The sequence below is a fragment of the Arvicanthis niloticus genome, chromosome 21 (assembly GCF_011762505.2).
Source record: "Arvicanthis niloticus isolate mArvNil1 chromosome 21, mArvNil1.pat.X, whole genome shotgun sequence".
Taxonomy (NCBI): domain Eukaryota; kingdom Metazoa; phylum Chordata; class Mammalia; order Rodentia; family Muridae; genus Arvicanthis; species Arvicanthis niloticus.
In genome coordinates this window covers 50889844-50915075 of record NC_047678.1, presented here as the reverse complement: position 1 = coordinate 50915075, position 25232 = coordinate 50889844, and the positions used below count along the sequence as shown (strand labels likewise).

Genomic DNA, 25232 nt, shown 5'->3' with positions numbered 1-25232 from the left:
TGAACTTGTCTGGGACTCTGACTTTCTAATCTCAGTCTAGAAAATGAATGCAATAAATTTCAGACTTTCCTGGCTTGATCAGCATTTTACAGGGCTCTGACGTAGGAGCCAGGGGAACTAATCCCACTGGGGATTAGCAAGAGGTTTGGGGTCATGTGAATAAAGAGATGTGGTGTTCTGTCTGACTTCCTTTTCCCTGGATGGACAGCTGGCATGTTATATTCCATTTGGCACCTGTCCCTGTCTGTGATCAAATATTCTAGACAAAATCACTTCTCAGAGCAGCGGACTGGCTGCCCTCAGAGGTAACAAAACACAGGTGGAGGAAGGGAATAAAGCATTTGATGGCAACAGGGCCAACTCCTCGAGGTTTGATCTTAGTCACAAGGCCAGCCAAAGCATCCTCTCAAGGACAAAGAAATCCCAAGGAGTGAGCTACTAACAACTGCCTGGAGGAAGAGGCTCAGAGAAGGACAGTCACCCAGGTCCAAGGACTTCAGTGCTGGGACATTGCTCTGCTGCTACTGCCATGGCTCTAGCTACGCTTGGCTGATTTTGCCATGAAGTCATGGGAACATCCTACTCAAAGATGGAATCTCATGAACCACATCTATGACTTTTTCTTTTTGGTCAGATCTGGGCTGTTTTGCTTCAGTGTGTTTAATAATTTAACAGAAAATAAAAATAATTATTTTTAAAAGGCTCAGTGAGGTGGTATGTGTCAGGAGGTAGAGGCCTGCAGACTTTTGAGTTCAAGGTTAGCCTGAGCTAAGCAGTGAGTTTCAGGACAGCATGGACCACATAGAGAGATACTATTTCCAAAACAAACAAACAAACGAAAGCCCTGTCAATTATTTAGCACTATACAGATAACATAACCTGGTGCTGGAGTTCTAGGACACTCTTGTCACTTCTTGGCTAAAATGAACACCAACTAGACATGTGACTTCTTCCAGTCTTGAGTAAATCCTTAGAAACACACTGAACCAACCAGAAAGCAGCTCGACTGTCTGTGGAGTTCAGATTCAACAGTGTTTGAACATATGCTCTGGGGAATTTATGAATGGTAATTCTCACTATGGAAGTGTTGTTCTGGCTAGGAAATGGTGGGTTTTTGTGTTTGTTTGATTCAGTACTGTGACTTACAGGCAAAGCCCTCCACTGGGAGATATGAGGCAAGAGGGCTTGCAAGGTCTCAAAGAACAAAAGACAACAGACCCCAAAGTCTAGAGAATAGTGTGCATTTAAAGGTCATACTGCTGAATTACTGGTTGCTTGGGCAGGTACTAGGAAGGGAAGAAGAAGAGGGGTTCAGACAGTTTGCAGGTAGCTCCTGGGAGCTCTGCAACAATCACCATTCAAAGAAAGGGAGGGAAAACAAGCGGCTGAGAGAAGCAGGGAAATATTTTCAAGACAGAAGCATTTTTATGTGAATGATCCCATTCCCACTGAAAAGTAGGAGCTGGCTCTATCCTGTCCTCGTTTCGATTTTTGTCAGTTCCTCCTGGGAATGATACTGACTGAGCCTCTTGGAGAACGGTGGCTGGTACTGAAATGCTGAAAGAAACAATCAAAGGACGGGGGGGGTGAGGGGAGAGAAAGATGCTGGGTATGTCAGAAAGGACTGGCTACATTGCCTTTGCTGGCATTTCTATATTGTGTTTAAAAATAGTAAGGAGAAGAATGAGTGAGGAACTCATCTGAGAATACCTGACATCTCTCACAGACCTGGACTTTTGTCAACGGTCAACAGAAGGTACTTCACTGACCACTGCAATTTAAGAAGTGGAATGGTCTGGAATAAAGGAAAGCACTTATTTACAGATCTGTTTATTTACAGATTAACACTTGGCAAACGTCTTGGCTGAGAAAAGAAGAAAGAAATATCCAAGGGTGAAGGAATTAGAAACTACAACCTATTCCCATGGCCTCACAACCATGAGCAGATGGCGAGGCTTCATGTGCCCTGGGATGAGCCAATGAGGAGTGGACAGTGCACGTTCATGTGTGCATTTCTTATTAAAAATGGTGAGAAAACTGCAAAGTGTTATGTAGACTGTGTTAGTATGATTTCAGTTTCCATAGCAAAACACCTGAGGCTAGATACAAGAGAGAGGCGGGGAGGGAGAGAGAAAGAGAGTGAGAGAAACAGAGAGGGAAAAACAGATGGGGAGACAGAGGGGGAAAGAGAGAGAAGACAGAGAGAGAAAGTAAGATAGGAAGAGGGAAAGGGAGAGGAAGAGGGAGGAAGAGAGAGACAGAGACAGAGAGATTTGTCTCACTTTTTTGGAGGCTAGAAGTTCAAAGACAACCTTGGTAGAGGTTGTTTGGGTCCTTCTGGATACATCTCCTCAGGGCAGACAGCACCAGGGCAGAGGTGCCTGTGGGGAGAATATCAGAAAGCCAGAGGCAGGAGGTGGGGGAAAGGGGCAGGCTTGCTGATTTACAACTTGCATTCTTGAGAACCAACTCAAGGTCTCAGAAGAACGTAAACTTAGAGCAAAGCTGTGATCCCAGGTTCAGTAGCAACCTGGGTTGCTCTGGCTCAAACTCCAAGGACCAGAGTATAGCTCAGGATAGAGCATTTCCCTAGAAGGTAGAGTCCTGGGCTTGATCCCCAGTCCTGAAAGGAAGAAGCAAAGTGTTGATCTTTTCCTAGGGTGACACTCCTAAAGACCTAAACACTTTCCACTAAGCCCTAAGTCTTAGAGGTTCTACCACCTCTTGGCTCTGTGTACCAGCAGGAGAAACAGATTTGTGAACCTGTGACTGGTACTAGATTTTAGGGGAGATATAAGTAAATATGGGGTAGGAAGTAGGGCTTGTGCATAATTTACATGTATTTGTGCAGGATTTGTATCTGAGACAGGAATACGATGTGCGAGAGGTTATGCCTGCTTATTTTAAACGCTTATTATGTTATAAAGATATTTTAAGTCCTCAAGAAGACACTTAAAAATATGATCATAATAACAGCAACAAATATATTCTTTCTAAACATTTATTTGTCCAATTTGTTGGACAAATTAAATACAGTGATTCAAAAATGAGCAACTTGGACAATGGAGAGTCTGTTAATGAGGCTGAAGTGTGCTTCCATTAAAAGGGCCAATCCTATCCAAGTATATTTTTCCTCTGCATGCCCAAACAGGCCCAGTGGGGTAGATATTCTAGATATCTCTAAGACATTCACTGCAGACTGGAAAAGCAGTACAAAGTCAGCCATGAACAAATATGAAATTTAATCAATTGAATGCATACAAAGTATGTGATGTTTTAAGTAAAAGAAACAAGGTAGCGTCTGACAACTAGAAACTCCTAAGGGGCAAAATCACTAACCAGACCCATTGCTTCCTCTCTTTCACGAGGCAGTAACTACTTCCTAGAACTTAAACTGTAAAGGGCCTTTGTTGAAATCCTAAGTAAATTCAATCCTCAGACGGAGACCAAGCTTTTTAGAATGTGTCTTATGCCTTCTCTGTTGAGAAAAGGATTAGATTGTAGCTGATCTGGGTCAGACACATCACAGGTAAATAGAATGGATCAGCATCATAGTGAGAAATGTGTTATGTGATCATGGCCAGTGTTTCATTTGTGTTTATGGTTGTTTTCCCAAAGAGACCACCAGGAAAGCCTGTAGATCAGGCAAAATTAAGCATATTACATGTGCAACAGTCACAGGGACACCACAGTGTCGGAGTCTTGGCAGTGTTTCAGAACAAGAAAATTTTAAAAGGATGTATGGAGGAACATGATGGGGCCTGGGTGACTGAAAGATGTGTCTTGCAACACGTATTAAGGGTTACAACAGGCAAAGTTCAGACACAGCAGGTCTACACAAGGAACCACTGGTATGAGGTGAGTGACTGGCTTCTAAGTCAGCCACTCCAGTTGGCTCACAGCTGGCTTCCAGGAGAGAGTGGCTAAGTGTGGTTCCCCTGTTGCCTAACACAGGGCAGCTCTCACGCCCATCTCCAGCCCCCATTCACTTCACTATAGCTGGAAGTCTTTGCTAATGGACATCCATGGAGATGGGGGAGGCCCAGCTCCTTAGGGCACTTCTTTCATTATAATTAGATATCATGAGGGAATGGAGACACTGCTGCTAAGAAAGCTTTCAGTTCCAGAGTCTCTCATTTATATTCTCCACCCGAAGCTGGTGAAGAAACCGTGGGCATATCTAAACTTGCAAACTAAAAACTTGCAAGTAGAAAAGTTGCTAGGATTCTTTTAGAGTGTACAGAAGAAGGACCCCAAAGCTTAAGTTGTGTGGCTTCATGGCGAAGTTCTTACACAATTTCCTTATTCTAGGACTTTCTCTGGGGTTATCTCTGAGTGTATTGCAGGGCCAGGGAAATAGCAGCTAATCACTGCACATCAGAACCACTCCGAGTGTGACTTTGTCTCCTGCTTTTTACTAGTCGCCCCATCACAGGGCTCTGTAAGACCACTGCCTCCCTTCTCCCATCTGTCCACTGGCTCCTTCCTGAATCCTAAACCAGGAAGGCTTTCTCAGGATAGACTCTCCAGCTTACTTTTCATTTTCTTTTCTGGAAATATCCCAATCATAAGGCAAAGTGTATACATAGACATATATGGCTATATCTGTAAATAGTCATATATATATATATATATATATATATATATATATATATATAGAGAGAGAGAGAGAGAGAGAGAGAGAGAGAGATGTATTTTATATGTCTGTATATAGGATATATATAAGATATATATATATATATGCATTTACATATCTACATACATATGTATATATACATGACGTATGTACACATACACATACATCTTATGTGCTCTTTCCTTCTGCTACGGGAAGCCCCCATTGGCTCTGCTGTGCTTGGTTTCATCAAACTACCCCAAAGCCTAACACTGTCATGTACTCTCTGTGTCTTTGGTCCCCTCCCCCATGAGTCTTGCTGAGATCACCTCCCTTTGGTCTCAGCTGCCCACTCTTCCTCCTCCCTTTTGGCAGATAACTGAGCCTCCCACTTTGTAGGAAAAGATAGAACTCACCAGATGGATGAGCCTTTGCCTTTTCCTACCTCATCTCCACCTACTCTTCCTCAGAGGAAACGTGGGCCCCACCCCACCTCAGAAACCGGAAGCTGTGGATCATCCTCCCCAGAGACTTATGTACTTACCTTTCACATTCAACTGGTTTTTCCTCAAGGTTTTTTCTTTGATTTTAAATAGCTGGAGACCAAAGCAATCCATGTCAAAAGAAAAGAAGGGACAAACAACTCTTAGCTGCTTATTCCCTTGGCCGCCGCCTCATCGTAACTGCCGCCCCACCCCTCTGTCCCGCGCAGCTACATACAGCACCCTTAGTTACACTTACTGTCTCACTTTCCTGGTGTGCATTTGGTCTTCAAACTTCCATGACTCTGAGAATGTGTTATTTCCGCTCCATCAGGCTGCCCTGGGATTACTAAACTTGAGGGATGCTTTCAGTCTTCCTGGATCTGCCTCTTCCCCTAAGCATCACTGGACAGTATTCTTGCATGTGTGTGATCGCCAGTTGATATCTGGTGTCAATCATTCTCCACCTTGTTTGCTGAGAAAGGGTCTCTCACTTGAAACCAGACCTCACTGATTCAGCAAATCTCGCTAGCCAACTTACTCCAGGCATCCCATCTCCACCTCTGACAGGATGGGACTTTGGGCAGGTCATCATACCAACACAATACTTGGCATGTCGGTTAGTTTTTTGTCAGCTTGACACACATTAGAGTCACCTTGGAAAAGGGAAACTCAGTTGAAAAAAATGCTTCCGTGAGACTGGCCTGTGGGCTGGTCTATGGTACATTTTCATCATTAATGATTGAGGTAGTAGGCCCAGGACACTGGGGGAGGTGCCACCACTGGGCAGGTGAACCTGAATTATCTAAGGAAACCAGCTCAGCCAGGCACCGAAAGCAAGCCAGTCATTAACACTCTCTGCTTCAGTGCCAGCTTCCAGGTTCCTGCTCTTGAGTTCTTGCCCTGGTTCCTTTCATGATAGATGGTGAGCTATATGATGAAAGAAACCCTCTCCTCCTCACGATGCTTTTTCATCACACTGTTTATCATGGCAACAGAAAGCAAACCAGAACACTTGGGTGTTGGAGAGCTGAACTCAGCTTCTAAAACTCACTCAGCAACACCTTCACCTACTGAACCATCTCCCTGGCCCTGAACCCTGTGTATTATACCTACTAAAGCCTACACTTAACCCTATGTTCTATACCTACTAAAGCCTACACTTAACCCTGTGTTCTATACCTACTAAAGCCTACACTTGTCTATTATCTTCCATACCCCCAAAGCTTATCCACCCCTTGCTGGTTTTTATTTTAAAGTTATAATAAATAACAGATTTCCTGTAACTGTAACATTTGTCTATGAAGCCTTCAGAAGCATGCAGACACAGCTACCTTACAATCATTATTGGCTACTATACTGTTACGTTTGGATCAAGACAAAGTTCCTTCGAAATGCCCATGAGACCTGGCATGTGTCTCTCAATCAGACTTCCTCTGGCATTGTCCCCAGGTTCTGTAGCCTCCAACCAGGCTCACCTTTCTCCAGGCTTTGGTTTTGTCCGTACTGTGCATGACCTTGTCTTGGGCCTTTGTAGTCTCTCTTCTCCTGTGCCTGTTACAATCTTGTCCCTCTCCAAATCTCAGGGCAATTGTTAATTCCTCAAAGAAATTGGCTCTAACCAAGTACATTGGGTCCTCATAGCACAGCATGCTGCTTCTCCTGAAAGTTGAGATGTTGTATCTGTTGGTGTAATTATTCGATTAGTGATACTCTCCCTCAGTATTCTGAAAACTCAACCCAGATTTCTGGCATCAACATTGTAGAATTAATTAGCTTCTCGGTAAATATTTGTTGAGCGAATGTAAATTTGGGTAGCAATCAAAGACATTAGGTCCATGTAAAAGTTAATGAAAACCAATTAAATGAGAGAGAACAAGACTGTTTAGCCAGAGCTTGCAAGGGAGCCAGCCACCACTACTTGCATTATGGCAGAAACTCAAAAACAAGCAGAGAATCAGACAAGCTTTGCAGTGGGGAAGGGACAGCCTTCAGATGTGCTCTGACTAGAGACTGGTGTTGTGAATAAATAGGTGGATTAGCTAAATACAGGGCATCCGTATGATGAATTGGAAGGTCATATTTAACATTTCCTGTTTGGCCCTAATTGGAAACAGGTTCAAAAATCAGAGGCCCACGTCGGTGGTTAATCAAGTGTTGAACCTTTGGACAATCATTTGCTAGAGACAGCAGTGTGGCTTCCTGCGAGTCTGACTCATCCGAGCATCTTTGGGGCTCTGGACTGGATACTGTAGATAACAAGTAGCATGGTGTTCCTGGGCTGGTTGCTGCAGAATTGGGATCCTTCTTGCTTTTAAATATGATCTGGCTTTGTCTTGTCCCTGTTACATTTTGAATCTGAGATTTCCCACAGGTTTCACGTTTGGGTCAGTTTCCTGACTGGTTGTGCTATCTGGGGTGTGGATGTGTGTATGGGAGGGTATGAAACCTTTGACAGGTAAGGCCTAGGTGGCAGTAGTCACTGGGGGTGAACCTCTGATGGCCACCACCTGGGCCCTATCCCTGCCACTTTACCAGATTCCTAGTTGCCACTTTATATTCGAACCTCCACAGACAAGTGGTTCCACTGAGCCTTGCCTACTAGGACAGACAGATTCCTCTAAAACCATGTGCCGAAAAAATTGCTTCCTCCCTTGTTTCTGTCAAGTATTTTGATTGCAGCAATGCAAAAGTAGCTAGTGCAGTCCCTCACTCACGTCTCCACAAGGAAGCAGAGAAAGGAGTGTGGAGAGACTTTGCCCAGGTTCACTTACTTCAGCCTGGGATGTCTACCCAAGACAGTACCCTGCTCTCCCACCCTTTGCATTCAACCTAGACTGAGCCTGTGGTACAAATGGTAACACTTCCTCTAAGCTGTAGGCCAAGCCCAAGAGTCCTTTACAATCCTCCTCAGGGGACCAAGGAAACTTATACAATAAGAAGCTTCAAACTGTGGTTGATCATGTGGTTGACCCAGTGTTACAAAAGGCCCCAAAGCTTGGCAAGTGTGTGTTAACTCTCACTCTCTCTGGATTGGAAGGAGCATAGACAACTGACTTAAGTACTTTTTCTTTAGTCTTGGAAGAACATTGAACACACACATGTCTTAAGAAGGGAGTCAAGTCAGACATGGGAAGAGAGAAGAGGAATTGTAAACACAGAAAGGAATGATTATTAGCTGTAAAGAATCCTCAAGGAGACTCTTTTCTGGAATTGGGCTGAGTGAAAGATGACTCTATTTGCCAGGTGTAGAGGTGAATGCCTTTTACTCCCAAGCACTGGACAGCAGAGGCAACTCTGTAAGTTCCAAGACAGCCTGGTCTATATAGTGAGTTCCAGGTTAGCCTGGGCTACATAGTGAGAACCTTTGTCAGGAAAAGAAGGAAGGAAGAAAGGAAGGAAGGAAGGAAGAAAGGAAGGAAGGAAAAAAGGAAGGAAGGGAGGGAGGGAGGGAGGGAGGGTGAAAAGAAGGGAGGGAAGAAGGAAAGAAGGAGGGAAGGAAGGAGGGAAGGGAGGGAGGGAGGGAGGAAGGAAGGAAGGGAGGAAGGAAGGAAGGAAGGAAGGAAGGAAGGAAGGAAGGGAAAAAGAAAAAACTTTATTGAAGGTCTGAATCTTCCTCTACGTCCCTCGAGGAGTAAAGTCCTGAGTGAGCCATATTACCAAATGAGGCTTTGCTGTGCAATCTGTCCAAAGAGCAAAGCAAAGGTGTTGAGGGATAAAGCCTTAAGGACCTGAAGTTCCTTCAGGATATGCTCAGGACAGTAGGATCCCCACTGCCTATGTTTACCTGTCCAGATGGGATAGAGATCCAATACCCCAATACCTCTACAACAACTTATATCTTATCCTAAATAAAGACCCTTTTTAACTTGATTTCAGGTTAAAAATTAATGTGCCGTACACTAAAATAGAAAGAAGCATGCTAGTCGCAAGTGCAAATTTCTAAAACAAAACTGAAAAATAAAAATACTGTCGGCTAACCTAACATAATTAAACAATCCATGATACTGACAAGAGGTATTGTAGACTAAGAGGGGTGGTTCATGATGCTGTGGGAACACGAGTTCATGATGCTATACTGGGGAGCAACAACTACATACGGAAGTAAAATGTACCAGAAACTGCCTGTTGCTTTGCATGAAAAGGGGCCTACGGGTTATTAGAATGTGGGGTGTATACACTGTGCTTTAATATATGTATTTATTTTTTTCTTTTTTTTATTTAATATTTTATTTACATTTAAGATGCCATCCCCTTTCCCCATTTCCCCTCCATAGAAAACCCCTGTCTCATGCCCCCCCTTTCCTTTTTGCTTTTATACAATTTTTTAAAATGTTAATCAAAGGATTTATAAGTTTGGTAATGCTCAATCAGAAGTGTAACCCAATACCCAACCTAGATATAAAAACTATCTTTGACTGGTGGAGACCTGTGAGCATCTGCCTCCATGCCCCCTCTCTCTTTCTCTCTCTTATCACCTAGCTTCTCCTCTCCTTCATCTTCTCTCCTTACTCCATCTCTTCCTCTCAATACTCCTTCCCACTTAGCTCCTCCTACAAATCATTCTTCCTGTTAAAGTAAAACTTTTCTCTCAAAATACAGTTAGAGCATACTTATTCCTAATTGTACCAGTGAGGTACAAGATAGTCCTAATACCCAGTCCATCATTTTGTTGACTAGCCAGAACCTCTGTCATCTCTTCTAACTAAAACACTTACTTTTGATCCTGGCTTTTTTTTTTTTTTTTTTTTTTTTTTTTAGATAGTTTTCAGCTGACATTCATTCTAATATATGTATTATTTTTAAAAGTTCAAAATTATACTTTCTTCTGAATGTCTTGCAACATATTCCAGGAATCAACAAACCTTTTTCATCTGTAATTATTTCAATATGTGTATTTGACATATGAATGTTTGTAAAATGTAACTTACCATCACACTTCAAAAAGCCGCAGTTACCCTTTAATGCCAACCAAACCTCAGTCTATATCGATGGTGCGTAGGTTGTCTCAAAACCATTAGATTAGGATTGAATTGTTGCTGTATCCATGTACCAGATGACATCCCTGAGTGTGTTTGTTTGACAGATGTCTTAGCGTTTTACTGCTGTCAACAGACACCATGACCAAGGCAACTCTTATAAAAGACAACATTTAATTGGGGCTGGCTTACAGGTTCAGAGGTTCAGTCCATTATCATTAAGGTGGGAACATGGCAGCATCCAGGTAGATGTGGGGCTGAAGGTGCTGAGAGTTCCACCTCTTGTTCTGAAGGCAGTTAGGAGAAGACTGGTTTCCAGGCAGCAAGGATGAGTGTCTTAAAGCCCACACCCACAGTGACACACATCCTCCAAACAAGGCCACACCTCCAAATAGTGGCACTCCCTGGGCTAAACATATACAGACTATCATAACAGGTAAGCGGGGTGTTTGAGTTTGCAAAGTTATCTTCTTGTATTAGGTTGCACCAGGGGCTGACAGTCTGATATTTATGAGAGTCAAGCAGAGATGGCAAAGGTGTAAAGTAGGTTTAAAGATCACACTGTTCTTTATTTACAGATATATGTTGCATATTAAACATTGGTGAATAGGTAAGTAGTCAGTATGTTCTTTGTGTCTACAAATTCTGCATTCACAGATGTCAAGGATCAGGAATATTAAAAAGTCCGCATCTGTGCTAAATGTGTTTTCCCTGCTTGTTAGCTCTAAACATTGCCGTAGAACAAGTATTTGCACAGCACTTGTGTTGTTCCACTATTATAAGTCTAGAGATGGTTCAAGTATACAGGAGGGTATTGTATGAAAGACCATGCCACTTGAAACAGGGGAGCTAGGCAGCCTTGGAGTTTGGTATCTGCAGGATCCAATCTCATGGCATCCATGTATTTACTTCCTAAGAAAATGCAAGTCTCAATGCTCTGCCTGGGACATCTTGGTCTAGTTTTAGTTTTGATAGAAAAGAAATGTGGGTACCAGTATGATTTCATTCCTGATAACTCTACCAAAAATGAAGGAGCATAAATGTGACCTTTAGTAAATGCATCTCACCACATTCTGGGGGAGACTATAGGGCGTTTGGACCATCCCTGATGGGGCCCAAGCAGGAGTAGTGTCCGTGGGGTGGCTCCAAAGCCTGGCCCTGATGTCGAGAGCACCAGCCCCAGCCTGCCAGATCTGCCCAGCCTTTCAGAGAAGCTCCAGCTCCAGGAGGCTAGGGGCAAGCTCCTGACTTGAAACTGGGACAACTGACTAAGGATGAGAAATAGCATAGAACTCCCTGCCCACCTTATTTTGGTGAGTGTCTCTGGCCTGTAACTCCAGGAAAGGGGATTTTTCCAGAATAAATTCCTGAATGGGAGAAAACCAAAACTAAACTTTCCACCACCTATTTCAAGAATCATGGCTGAAATTCTTATGATAAAAGATGGATTTAGCAATAGAGAAGAATGAGACATTTTAACAGAAGCTTGACGTGGCATAAGAAGAGCCCAGGGACAGACATCTCAGGAACTCAGCAAAGTCTCTGTGTGCAATTCTCCTTGGCCTTTGGGTATAGGGCAGGAGGTCTTCAAAGTGAGTTTTATGATCTACAACCAGAGGAGATTCTCCTGTGATCTGCTTCAGGAGAGTACGCAAGAGAAGAGTACGGTGACCTTCCTGTGTCTGGGCTTTCTCAGTTCCTTCAGCTTAAAATGTTCAGGATCTGAAGGAGCCTCGTTATGGAGTATGGCACTCTGCTCTAAATGGAACTGACCGGGCTGAAGGATCTGTTCAGCATGAGGTGGCATTTGCAGTTTCCTCAGACCTCTGCATTCTGTTACATCCTCAGCAGGAAACACTCTGCTTCCACTTGCGCTCACAGATGACTAAACGTAAGGGGTGGCTCTCCACACACCCTACAGTCAGTTCTGAAATGGATGCCCCTGGGATCACAGTAGCCTGTCTCTCGTTTAAGTTAATTCTGATACTGCTTACCTGGGGAGCATCGGATCCCACAGGTCAAAGCTTTGGTCCCAGAAGAAAGCTCTTATTCTGGGTGCCAGCTGCAAGCAACGGTGTGGTCCCTGCTTCTGACTAGTTGCCTGTAAATCAGTTTCCTAGTACTCTCCCAGCTGTGTTAGGTGAATTTGCTAAAACAGGTTGCAGAAGTCAGAGAACATCTGCATGCATTTCTAATGCTGTTGTGAAGGACAGGGAGACGTGTAGAGTGTGTGCGCCCTATGTCACCTCTGTGCTCTATTCGGGTACACCACACCACAGATACTGAGCCCTTCTGCAGAGTCTCAAGTCCAGCTTCTCATAGTATGTGCAGAAGCCCCACTTCAAGAAGCTATGATTGATCAAAATATTGGCCACTGGTGACTACCCGGAGCTTCTTCCCACCAAGACAGCTTGGGGAGAGGGGAATAACAGGCTTTGATCTTCTGAGCATAGGGTTGGTTACCCTAGCAACCAGAGGGAACCTAATCCTGGGGTTATATAGGGGCTTTACACAAATAATCTCACTAACATAAACTCAGGTGTAGTGGAAATGGGCTTTTGGTAAATAAAGACTGTCTCTCGCCTTTTGGGCTCTCTTCCTGTTTCAGGAACTAAAGACAAAAGCTATTCTTGCTCTAGTCTTCTGGGAAATTAAGAGAGCTGCAAGAACTGTGAGTCAGGAGCTGTGGACAAACTCCATGATATATAGTTCATAACAGTACGCATTCTTGTCGATATAGACACACTTACCTAGCTCTAAGGCGCCAGCTACTTCTCTTCCCGGATGTGCCCAAATAAAAATGGTTTTGCATATTTAAGCTGGCAAGTCACTGAAATGATATAATCTCACAATTTTTTTCCTTTGAGCTCTTTATAGCCACATTGTGAACAGATGTAACTTCACCAGTGTAATATATACTAAGTCTTTAGTATCCTTCCTAAAAGCATTCTGCATCTAGGTCTGGCTGTGCCTTGCCCAAAGTTTCTCTGCATTGTATAAAAAATTGGTTGCCCTGACCCCAACCTTTCCTGAAAGAATCCATTTGGCAAGCAGTATTTGACTACAATGTGAAGATAGAGACTGCCTATGCACTACCCTACTAGATGTGTAAATAGCACCTTCTCCTGGAATCACCCACAAGACACAAACTAATAAATAAGATATTCCTGAAAGTAGAAAGGATGCCACCCTCTAAATTTATCAGAGTAAACTGGGACCATAAGAACACATGGCTTCACTAAAATCATATCAGGAAAATCAGGCTTGAGAACTTATTGACCATGCCAGACTGAGGGGAGGATGCAAACCCCACCCCCACCTTCAGACCCTATAAAAAGAGACTGACACTGTCAGTGATGGAGTCATCAATCTGATCACCCAGTATGTGCACCAAGGGACTGACAGACAGAAAACTCTTGGCTGTCTCAGCGACTTCAAGTTGGCTTGGTCCTCATTGTTCATGTGGCCTAGTCAAATTGTTGACTGATATGTTTGTATCATGTCAATGATCATCAATGATCAATGATCACATCAATGGCATGATGTGGCAGGGGTGGGTGCTTTCGAGGGCCCATGATGAGACACACCCCCTCCCAAGGTACCAGCCATAGATGGGTCTAGTATAAAATGAAGTTTATCTAGGGGCATGAGAAGGGGGAGTTGAGAAGGGAGTAGAGGTAGAGAAAGAGAGGGAACAGAGAGAGACGGAGAGAAGGGGAGAGAGAAAAAAGGGAAGAGACTTGCTGGGAACATATGGAGAGAGAAGAGGGCGGGCACAGAGAGAGAGAAAAAGAGAAGAGAGAGAGAGAGAGAGAGAGAGAGAGAGAGAGAGAGAGAGAGAGAGAGAACAAACAGTCCTTTTATAATAGCCAGGCTCCTACCTAGATGTTGCTAGGTTACTGTTGGGCAGAGCCTAGAAGAAATGCTAACACTGACCATCTATCCATTTGACTGGGATCTGCCATCAGTATGTCTACTCATTTGTTTTGCCCTTCTCTCCACAGCTCTTCTTGCTCTGTTGCAATTCCCTTCTGGAGCTCCATCTGACCCTGTAGCCTGACTCCAGCAGCCTAGGCTCTGCATCTTACTCTTAAGGAGATTCTCAACCTGTCTGGTCTCTTTGAAACTCATTGAATTCTGTTACAGCCAATTTAACCCTTTATAGACACTTGGTGACCTACACATATGCATACATATGTTCTATCTACATAAGATAAAACCTAGCATCTGAAAGTTAATATTAGTAATTTATGATTGAAATAAAGCAAGCAAACAAACAAACTTGTATTTACCACAGCTGGGCTATCAAGAAAAGTAGAACTGACTGGCACACTGTGCCAATGAAATCACTCTGCTTTATAAATTTATTGCTATTCAATACTTTCTGACACGGTAGAAAAATACTAGTATGTTTACCTATGTTTCTGCCATATTTCTCTTAGGATATTCAGGCTGGAAACAGCTGGTGTTGGGGCTCAGAGAATGGCATCTGAAAGTTGGGAGCTTTGGCAGGCAGTACCTACTGTGGAATGCCAGTGTCAGAAACCCCTTTCCAGGATCAGTTCCTAACAGAATAGGAGAGAATCATCAGTGTCTGCCTTTTCTTAACTATTACACAGAACTGTAGTTCAGATCTCCACCGTTAGCTGAAGGCCTATGTGTTGAAGGCTGGTTTCCCAGGGAGCTGGTGGGATCCTTTAAGTAGAGGCTAGAAGAGGTGTTAAAGTGATTGCATCCTGCATTCATGAGGCACTTTCAATTTCACTTTCTCAGTCCCTCCACAAAGCAATGAGCTCTGTCCTGGAGTGTGTTCCCACCATCATGTACTCTCCTGGTAGGAGCAGCTGATGGTTGGTGGGAGTCTCTATCCTGGGAAGAGCTACTGATGGTGAGCAGGAGCCCCTGAGGCTGAGAGCCAGGACAGCTGTTATCTTTATACCTTATCTTAGGAGTTTGTATCAATAGTGGAACACTAAGAGGAAAACCTTAAAAAGAAAAGATTTAATTTGTGTGTGTGTGTGTGTGTGTGTGTGTGTGTGTGTGTGTGTGTGTGTGAGCGTGCACATGCGGGGGTGCATGTGCGTGTGTGCGTGTGTGTGCGTGCGCGCGCCTGCAGAAGCCTGGAGTCTTCAGATGCCCTGCAGCTGGGGTGACAGAACTGTGAACTGCCCATCATGGGAGCTGGGAACTGAACTCAGGTTGCCAGGAAGAGCAGCAAGCATTCGTAACCATTGAGGCATCTCTCTGGTCCAACAAGTACAGCTTTTAACATATATCCTCTAGGACTGCTTTCTGAGAGACTATTTGAACAAGACAGCTTCTGTCCACCCTGGCTTTATCTCTTCATTTTTGCTTAACCTGTTTTCACGTCTCACCCAGAAACTCCCCAGCCTCTGCAGTTTAGGATGTTATATAAATCTCAACCATCTGGCTCATCTTCAAGTCTCATGTTTTTGTGAGTCTCCCATGTGTACGAACATAATGAAGTTATATGATTTTTCTCCTGTTAATTTGTCTGCTGTCAGGCTTAAATTACAGAATTTTCAGGGGGTAAAAGGAAAATTTTCTTTGCCTCTTACACTGGTCTCTCTCATCAATCAAACATCTGTAGCAACATGATAAAATACATCACCTTGTATTTCATTAATGTGATGTATGTTCTGATCTGAAAGCAATGAGATAAAGTTTCTCTTTAAGGGTGTGTGTGTGAGTGAGTGCTTAAGCAAGCACCCAGATGATTGTGGAATGAGATGTCTCTATTAGATAGGAAGTTATTTTCATGCCCCACAGAACTATTCTTTTACCCATGACTAATTGTGCTAACTCTAATCATTTTCAGCTATATGACAAGCTAAAACAGATTCTTCCTTCAGGCAGCAAGCTCATGTTATTGTTAGCTGGGCTCAAAGTTGTTGTTTGTTCTTGAAAGTAATAAAGTTGCATTTCTTAGAAATGAAAATAAAGTTGCATTTCTTAGAAATGAAAATAAAGTTGCATTTCTTAGAAATGAAAAGAAACAAAAACACGGGTAAAGGAAACAAAGATTGCTCCTTGCACCTCCAAAATAACTCTCATTGCAAGGGCTTGGATTCTCTAGTGTGCGTACTGGTCCAAGGGCAGCTTCCGATGGCACCTCTACTTGTTTGGATGGAGAATGCCACCCACTCACTTCTCTTAGAGATTTTCACCATCCTCTAGGCTCACACTGATGACTGCAGGGAGCAGCCAGATGTTAAATAAAATGTATGCGAGACCATTGTTTTAGATTGAGCCCTTGCACTTAGACTCAGAAAACCAGAACAAACCAAAGAGGAGTCAATCATGCTGAAAGCCACTTGATCCAGTTGAAACACAAGGAAGCATATAGGTTACCAAACAGACCTATTTTTTCCCTGAAAATAGAAAGTGTCAATCTGCCAGAGTCAGTGTCATCGGTGAATTCCCTTTGCTTTAACTCATTTGAAAAAAGTTGCCCTGTGTTGACTCGTTTTGTTTCTTTTTTCATGCCTTATAGTACTTTCAGTTACGCTATTTTCCTAAGGGATCCGTAGCCAGATAAGTCTGTACCCAATGCCATTACAGTAGCATCTCTTCCCAGACTGATGGCACAGAGACAGCTAAACTGAGCTAGGCTTAGCCTAAAGCAGGCTGCCTCTTTATGCTTTCCACCTAAAGGCTCCTTCATCATGGGTGAGCTATAACCTGACTCCACATTTAAACAAGCTATCTTTTACTTTATAAACAAAGTAGCCTTTCTTTAACTGTACCTTAGTCTACTGGATACTACTTCTGCTCTGTAAGTTCCTTTTCTCTGACTATAAATATAACCTGCCTAAATGGTGAAGTGGAGCCTTCTGAACCATTTTTTAGTGTTGGTTGCTGCTCTATTCCAGAATGGCAAATAAAACTGGTGTACACCTATAAGCTCAGCTCTCCGAAGAGTAAGGCAGAAGGATTGGGACAAGTTCAAAGTCAGCCTGGGCTACAGAGTAAACACTAAGCTTCTTGGGTTACATTCTCATGAAAGCAGACACAAAAAGTGTGCAAAACTAGATTTCTAATATGTTTACTGTTAACGGAGGATTGAAGTAATCACCTTCCCTGCTTCCTCTAAGCAACTTCCCTAAGCAACTTCAAGAAAATTACAGGGAGTGGGGTGTGGAGGCCAACATTATTCTTTGCTCTCTAGCTGGCTCCATGCCTTTAGGAAGACTCCTGTGGACACCCATGGGCCCCCAACCATGCTCTGGATAATGAGGAGTAAGATGCCCACAACAGGCTCTGAACATGTCCTCTCACTACAGGGCATTTGGTACCCCAGAGAAGGCCACTCTTATTTCCTGAAGAAGCTTGGTCATTGTCCCAAATCTCTATCTATCTTCCTCATGTTTCTAGGGAATGTGTGCACAGGAGTGGGTCTTCCAGGCAGAACCTGTCACCTCCACAAGGATGTTCATAATAAAGAAACTTATCCTTTCTAACCTTTGCTGCTCAAAACATGTCCATAAAGTGGCCTCACCTGAGAACTTGTTAGAAATGTCAAAATTTAAGTTTCATGAACCCCTGCAAGATTTGCATTCTAACAAGCTCCTGGCTGACCATGGTACACACAGCAGCTTAGTCTGACCTAAACACCAGGTGAGGCCACATTTCTGACTGAGGAACTGAGAAGCAAAATTTGTTTTTCTCTGCTCTACTGACTTAGGTTAGCTTGCTTGCTTGCTTGCTTGCTCGCTCGCTTGCTTGCTTGCTTGCTTGCTTGCTTGCTTGCTTTGGCTCTCTATGTAGCTCAGGATGACCTTGAGCTTCCACTCCTGCCTCCACACTAGTGCATTGTTAGTCAGAGAATTCTTTGCTCTGTGAGGTTGTGCTGGGCACTACAGGGTCTTTGGAGCCTCTCTGACCTTCTCCATACTTGAAGTATTATGATGGCTCGCCTGCCATGCTTAAGACATGAGAGCCAAAACTATCTCCAGATGTTGCTAATAATTGCCCACATGGGGCAAAATTACCCACCTATTGTTTATCTGAGGATGCATGTCTTACCATCATCAGGTTGGTTGATTTTGTGATTACAGTATGAATAAATGTGTTAGTTTGGTATTTTCCTAAAAGCAGAGGGGATGAGTGAACATGCTGGGAAGGCCAGATTTCAGATGTTCTGAAAGGCATGAAGGCTTCAGGAAGAAATGAACATCACTGAATTAAAAAATAGAAGCCAAGAGATGTCCTTCTGGAAGATGGCCTGTGGTTTACAGGCAGCTTTGGAATCTTAGCACCTTGAGTCTTAAGGTCTGACTGGAAAGACACTAGTGTCAAAAAAAGGGGGAGTGCATTTGCTTTGAACACCCATGTTTGGCACCATGGGTGATGTGCCCTAGGTGTAGTGTCCCCTATAGGAGGGCCCTCTGGACAATAATTCTAATCATTCACACATTTTCTCATTCATTTATTCATTCATTCACTGGCCCTCTGGCATAGACCAGGAGCTGGCTGTCTTGGATGAGGAAAAGGGAAGTTGTGATTCATCCTCCAGGGGACTTACTACTGAGAAAGAGACAGGGTTGTCGCAGCCATGGTGACAGCATCTATAGAGGTCCAGTGCTCACTGGACACAGCTCAGGATGTCACAACTGTGATAACAACACCATGGTGTTTCTGTACTCCCTGGACACAGCTCATGATTGTTCTACTTTCCAAACAATGGAGTTCAGAAAGCTATGTCCAAAGCCACATAGCTTATGGCAGAGCAAGGGCAGGAATCTACCCCATGCATAGGGCTCTACAGTGAGCATGCTGTTCCCACAGTGCACACTCTGTGCAGACAAACGCAACCATACGCCACAGCACAAAGAGGCAGTCTGAGAGAGGACAATGTCTCAAAGGAGGTGATATTTGAGCAGGGCTCAGAGTCCTGGGTAATGGCATGCACATGTACATTCATCAGACATTTATAGGGCATCTCTTTAGAGTCAAGACCTTTTGCTGTGAATTAAAAAATAGATTTTACCTTTTTGGATTTTGACTATTTGAAAGCCCAGTTCCCATTTCTATTCATTTTATGTATATGTTACATAACTGGGTGTTGCTGATGTTGGGGGGCAGGCTGTGTTTTGCATAACACTACAATGAACACTGATGTGCAAGTGTCTGTTCAGGTCCCTGCTCTCAGGTTGGTTTTGGGGTGGGAGTGTATAGGACTAAATTCAACAGAGAACTTAGAGGGCTGGAGAGGTGGCTTAGTTAGCACTAGCTATGATTCCAGAGGCCCTGGGTTCTATCCACAGCGCCCATATAGTGACAATCATCTTTAACTCTAGTTCCAGGGGATCTAACACCCTCTTCAGAAAATGTCCTCTGACCCCACCCCACACCACTGTTCTGTGTCGATGTAGGCAATAGGAATTCTCTAGTCTCCCTTCCCTGAAAGAGGTTATTAAGGCTGCACGTGGCACGTGCTCTGTCTTGTAGTGGAGTAAAATAAATGAAGGCCTGAGAAGCCAAGAACAATTTTGAACAAGATCTTGCTTTTATTCCTACTAGATCAAAGTTCGTTTTAGCCCACCCAGCTTCCCTTCCTTCCTTCCTTCCTTCCTTCCTTCCTTCCTTCCTTCCTTCCTTCCCTCCTTCCTTTCCTTTCCTTTCCTTTCCTTCTTTCTTTTAAAAGATTTATTTGTTTATTTTCTGTTCATTGGTGTTTTGTCTGCATGTATGTCTCTGTGAGGGTGTCAGATTATCTAGAACTGGAGTTCCAGACAGTCATGAGCTGCTGTGTGGGTGCTAGGAATTGAACCTGGGTCCTCTGCAAGAGCAGCCAGTACTCATAACTGCTGCACCATCTCTCCAGTCTCCCAACCACACTTCTAAATGATTGTCCACTCTTCATTGACTCTGAGTGTGAAAATACACATTTCAATGAGAAGAAATGATTTTGAATATTTGTGTATGTGTGTATAACTGTGTTGTGTAAGAGTGTGTGTGTGTAAGTGCATACCTGTAGCAGTCAGAAGACAACCTCTTGTTTTGACTAGCAATGGTCCTCAGATGGCAATTACCTTTTGTTGGAGACAGGGTCTCTCACTAGCCTGGAATACACCAGATGGACCAGGCTGGCTGGTCCTTGAGCTTCCAAGCACATGCCTGTCCCTACCTCCCCTGAATTACAGGGGTAAACCATCACACTTAACACTTCTTTTAAACATGGGTTACCAGTGTTTGCAAGGCAAGCACTTCATGGCCCCATGGTTTTGATTATTCTATTTACTATAAAGAAATAATAAATGCTTGAGGAGGTTAATTTAAACATCATACAACACACACACACACACACACACATATGATGACATCACATTGTAACTCATGAATATGTACAACTTTGATGCTCCCAGGTGCCAAGTTTCAAACAGGAAATTAAGAGAAATACACACTTTCCTCTGGGCATTTAGTCCTTCACAGCTTAAGCCTCCCTTGTCATTCAAAGCTTTGTAAATAACTTTGTTATGCTTTTTTTCTTGTGACTCTGCCTTTTGTGAGAAGTGACAGATAGGTCATCTGCTGTGGGAGGGGTGGGATATGACCTTTGCTTCTCTTCCCTGCAGTCTAGTGCACATCATTTTAATCAAATTCCATGTGCTGCTGTTGAATTGAACTTAGTTTGGCCTCATGGAGCTGCCTCAGGCCATGTTGAAATTTGACCTAAAAGTCTCCGTATGTAGTGAGCTGCAACCAGCTTGATAGAACTGTATCTGCTCTTCTTCTATAGACTGGGATCTGCCCTTTCTCCAATACCCCTTCATTTGTTTAGAATACAAAGCCTTCTCTGGTTAATAACGTGGTCCTTGAGACTGCTCCCTTTTCTGATCGTGGGCTCAGTCAGAGAGCAGACTGCCTGTACCTTTCCAACACTCAGAATTCTGAGGCAAGTAAGCACTAGCTGCCAGCTAGGGACAGAGGGGTGTCTTGCGTATTTGTTACTCAGATGAACTCAAAGCACACCTCAGACTGAAAATGGACCATAGCAATCTCTTTGGTGCGGTGATCGTCTATACGGCCTTATTCCCTTCCCAGATATTTTCTGGGAATCTCAAAAACAAGACATTATTGACACCATAACTTCTCCTTGCAGCCTATAACCTGATCGCTTATAATCCTATTTAATCCATAGGAACAACCCTATGAGCTCATTCAGGTTTCTCAGCAGTCCTTTGAGGGGCAGCTTACAGAAGCTTCAAAGCTATTGTAAAAACAAAAGAATATGAACAATGACAAAAACCCAAAACCTCAATCACAATTCTGTCTCTAAGAAACCCACACTCACAATCCCAGGAGTCTCTTCCTTCCTTCCTTCCTTCCTTCCTTCCTTCCTTCCTTCCTTCCTTTCTCCTTCCTTCCTTCCTCCTTCCTTCCTTCCTTCTTTCCTGAGTGCTTTTGTTTCTATCAATCCCATTTAAATATGTGTGTGTGTGTGTGTGTGTGTGTGTGTGTGTAAAACTCATAAGCTACTTCATACTTGCTCATCCAGAAATTATTTTCTGTGCATCAAAGTCAAAGGTCTGGCTTTACTTGTGTGGAAGTGTCTAAAAGACAAAAGATCCTCGGGCCACTAGCACTAACAGCCTGGAGCTATGCTTGCATCCCTGCTGCTAGTGGTGCCAAATTCAGATGCAGGCTGGCCTGAGCCTGGACCAAATGGAAAGCCACTATGATACCCAGGACCCAGCTTCAGGAAAAGCAGCGCCTCCTGTCAATATCTGCTATGCACAGAAAGAAATGAATATCCTGCCCGGTGGCGTGTTTTTATCTACCAAGCGTGAAGAACTGTTTGGTATTGGTATCAGATGATAAGGGGATGCAAAGAGCATCTCCAGAGGGGTTCCGGGGTCTTGTGTCCAGGAGCAAAGAACTTGAGCAGAACAAAGAGTTTGTTAAGGAAAGGTACATGTCTAAAGGAAAGAGTGGCTGGAGCAGAGAGTCAGTGGCTCAAATAATCCCACCGTACAGAGAGTTGGGGTTTATAAGTCATAGAACGCAGGCTTTGGGGGGCATCTGCATAGCGTGAGCTTTTTGGTACAATTGCATTATATAAGCTCTTCATGCAATCTGTTACATGTAATTATACATACAACTTTGTATGGTCCCTGTCTCATTTACATATTAAAGCTCTACTGCAGAGTGTGCCTTAGTGGTATAATGGACGTCCCTTCAGACACTCTGGAGTGCCTCTGTGCCTGTGCCAGGGGTCCATTTTCCTTGGCCTATGGTTCAGTGGGGACTGTTGGGGTCTTCCTCCTTGCCAGCCTGTCTTCTTCATGTTAACTTGGTAAGGCTCTGCAGGGGGCCTATCAGCCCTGCTGGCTGTCCTACAGTCTGGTCCCAGTGTGCTTCTTTCTAATAATCTCACTGTTCTTATTTCCTGTTGTCTTCCTGACCTGGGTTTTTTTTCAGATGATTGTTTTACATGTTAATATAGCTTTTGTTAATTATCAACATGATTAGTGTGAACACATTTCTTAAAATGCAGATTGAGTTATTGTCCTCCTTGTTGGAACTCGGTCTTACTTCTGTGGCCCAGAGCTTCACCAAACAAAGCCAACCCTGTGTCATTTTGTGACCTTAAGCTTTCCTAGGACGAATCCTACTAAAACTTCCAGTATATAAATAGGAAAAGACAAGTTTCCCCAAATAACCTCACCAGAGGTGTCATGAGAGAGACCCTGTCAAGCACTGCTCCTCTGAAGTGCCTGCGTGGTTTTATATTTGTATGTTTGAATGCTAAATTAGTTAATTCTCCTGGGCCTGTCTCTCATTTCCCAAAGCAGTGTTTGTTTGGAGTCATTCTGGAGGCATCTGAGTCTTTACAATAAAATGTAACACAAAACACTATTAACTCTGTCGGTGTTTTTAAGAAAAATGAAACAACCAAACACAACTGTGACTTTGGCTAACTTCACGGAGTGACAAGCAAGCCATCTGCCGGTACAGGCTGCTTTGGGGACTTGCTGATCACGGGGTCGATTGAAACATTCATAGTAATTAGTGGCGGCACCAAAATAGAACTAAGCGCTCAGTGCTTTTCCAGTTGTTATGGTGACAGCCCCCTCCCTCCCTTTCCCCTTCTTTCCTGCCAAAGGCACTCCTACTTTCTGTGGCCTTCCATCTGGTGTGGACTCTCAGAGTGTAGTGAAATTAAATGGACTGCTCATTTGTCACCCAGAGCTGTGTGAGTGTTGGGGGAAGGTTGGGAGGAGCCGGGGCTTGCGAAGGCTGTCCCCCTGTGCTCAAGCAAGGGTGGCAGAGCAGCTGGTGCATCCCTACAGACCATCAAACAGGTGCTGTCAAGGGGCTGCAAAGGCACCGATGACAGAGATGGCGCCTCTGAGCTCATGGATGAGAGCCTCCCTTGTGATCAGCCGGTCCATAGCCTGTCAAAAAGAAGAGTGTCTCCCCTGACATCCTTCGCATGGATTCTCTGTGTGTGGACTGTCAGCTATTATTCTGGAATTTTTAAAAGTTATGAAGTGTTAACATTCTTGTCTCTTTGAGAAAACAAATCTCAAAGCTTAGCCAGAATTTGGTTCCTTAGGGCTCTGGTCACTTTGAAGCTGAATGCTCAAAATATTGACAAGTACTGTTATCGATGTGACCTCTCCGGAGGTCCCAGGGCTGCAAACAGCTTAACTGGATATATTTGCAGAAGAAAAGTGAGAAAAGTGGGTAAAGGATAGATCCCAGTGCAAGGACTCTGAGGAGCTGGCGGTGGGATCCCGCACCTGGGGGCTGGCGGTGAGACCCCCTATCCCAGTGTGCTCTCATGTAGCTACTAAAGCAATCATAGCCTTTATCAGCAGCAGTTAGTGGGGACAGATGCTTATTATAAATGGCATGCTAACGAAGGAAAAACGGGTTTATTGACATGTATATTTTGGTTTGTTTGTTTGTTTGTTTCGAGACAGGATTTCTCTGTATAGCCCAGGCTGTCCTCGAACTCAGAAATCCCCCTGCCTCTGCTTCCCAAGTGCTGGGATTAAAAGCAAGCGCCACCACTGCCCGGCAACATGGATATTTTTGTGGGAGACATTCAAGGAGCAGTGAGTGCTCTGACTTCCGAGGTCACCTTCAATTCAGCAGGGGATGTATGCGCCTACCTTCCAGCAGACGCTGGATTGCCTAGAGGCCTTTGACCCACCACTTGTTATACGTCTGTGTCACTAGAAAAATTGCCTTTGGCTCCTCAAGTATAAATTGAGACTCACAGAGTATCTTCTCTGGAAGGGTGTTTCAAAGATGTGGAGATGTGGCGTGGAAAGTTGGGCGCAGGGCCAGATGCAGAGAGGGACGCTGGCAGCAACTATCTTCATTAAGCAAGTCCCTACTGCTGCTTCCTGCCTGGCTTTGGCCCCATCACTGCTTAGACCCAAAGCATGCCCCCAGGCTCTCAGTGAAGGCATGGCACACCTCTCCTTGCCAGGCAGCTGTTCAAGATCCAGCGGCAGATGGCCAGCGTCCTTGTGCCATTAACATTTGACAGCCTTTATGACAGAGTAATAGAGAAGGTCCATCCATCGTGAGCAGCACGGCCCAAGGCACTCTGTCTGGGGTTTCTGAAGGTCCATCATGAGCAGCGCGACCCACCGCACTCAGTCTGGGGTTTCTGCTGACCCGCAGCGTTGGAACCAGCAGCAGGTCTGAGAGCCAGAGGATGCTCCCAGAAGTGGGGCCAATAGGAAATCTGAGAGCTGTGGTCTTCACTGTGCCTGCAGGTCCAGGTGCCCTAGGCCTGACAGCTTTATCGTCATTTACAGGACCCATTCATTCAGCAAAAACACCTGAACCCATGCCACACACCCATCACTATGCTCAATGGCAGAGACACAAACTGAAAATAAACTAGTCTTCTCATAAAGTAGAGTGAGCTGTGTGCCTGGACAGCAGAATGTCCATCACTTTCCACTTCACGATTTCACTGTTTCTAGAGGGGCTCATGTGGTAGAGCTCCCACCCCCAATTCTGCCTTGAGCATTCTCATTTCGTAAATGGGAGAGCTTAGCGACAGAGGCCAACAGCTGGGTCAAGGTCACTCAGCCTGTACATGTGTAATGGGAGTTAAATATACACAATAAAGTTAGGTTTGCTCCTACGATTTTCCTTCTCTTTCTT

At 44.1% G+C, this 25232-nt stretch overlaps 1 long non-coding RNA gene across 2 annotated transcripts in view; it reads left to right on the top strand.

Annotated features, from left to right (window-relative positions):
• LOC117693516 (uncharacterized) overlaps positions 1 to 16352 on the top strand; it is a 36377-nt gene extending 20025 nt beyond the window's left edge. For both annotated transcript variants that reach the window (XR_013105526.1, XR_004604448.2), the window contains 3 exons: positions 1841 to 2028; positions 10655 to 10686; positions 14081 to 16352. This is a non-coding gene — a long non-coding RNA (uncharacterized LOC117693516). The remainder of the gene's footprint in view (positions 1 to 1840; positions 2029 to 10654; positions 10687 to 14080) is intronic.
• The last annotated feature ends 8880 nt before the right edge of the window (positions 16353 to 25232 follow it).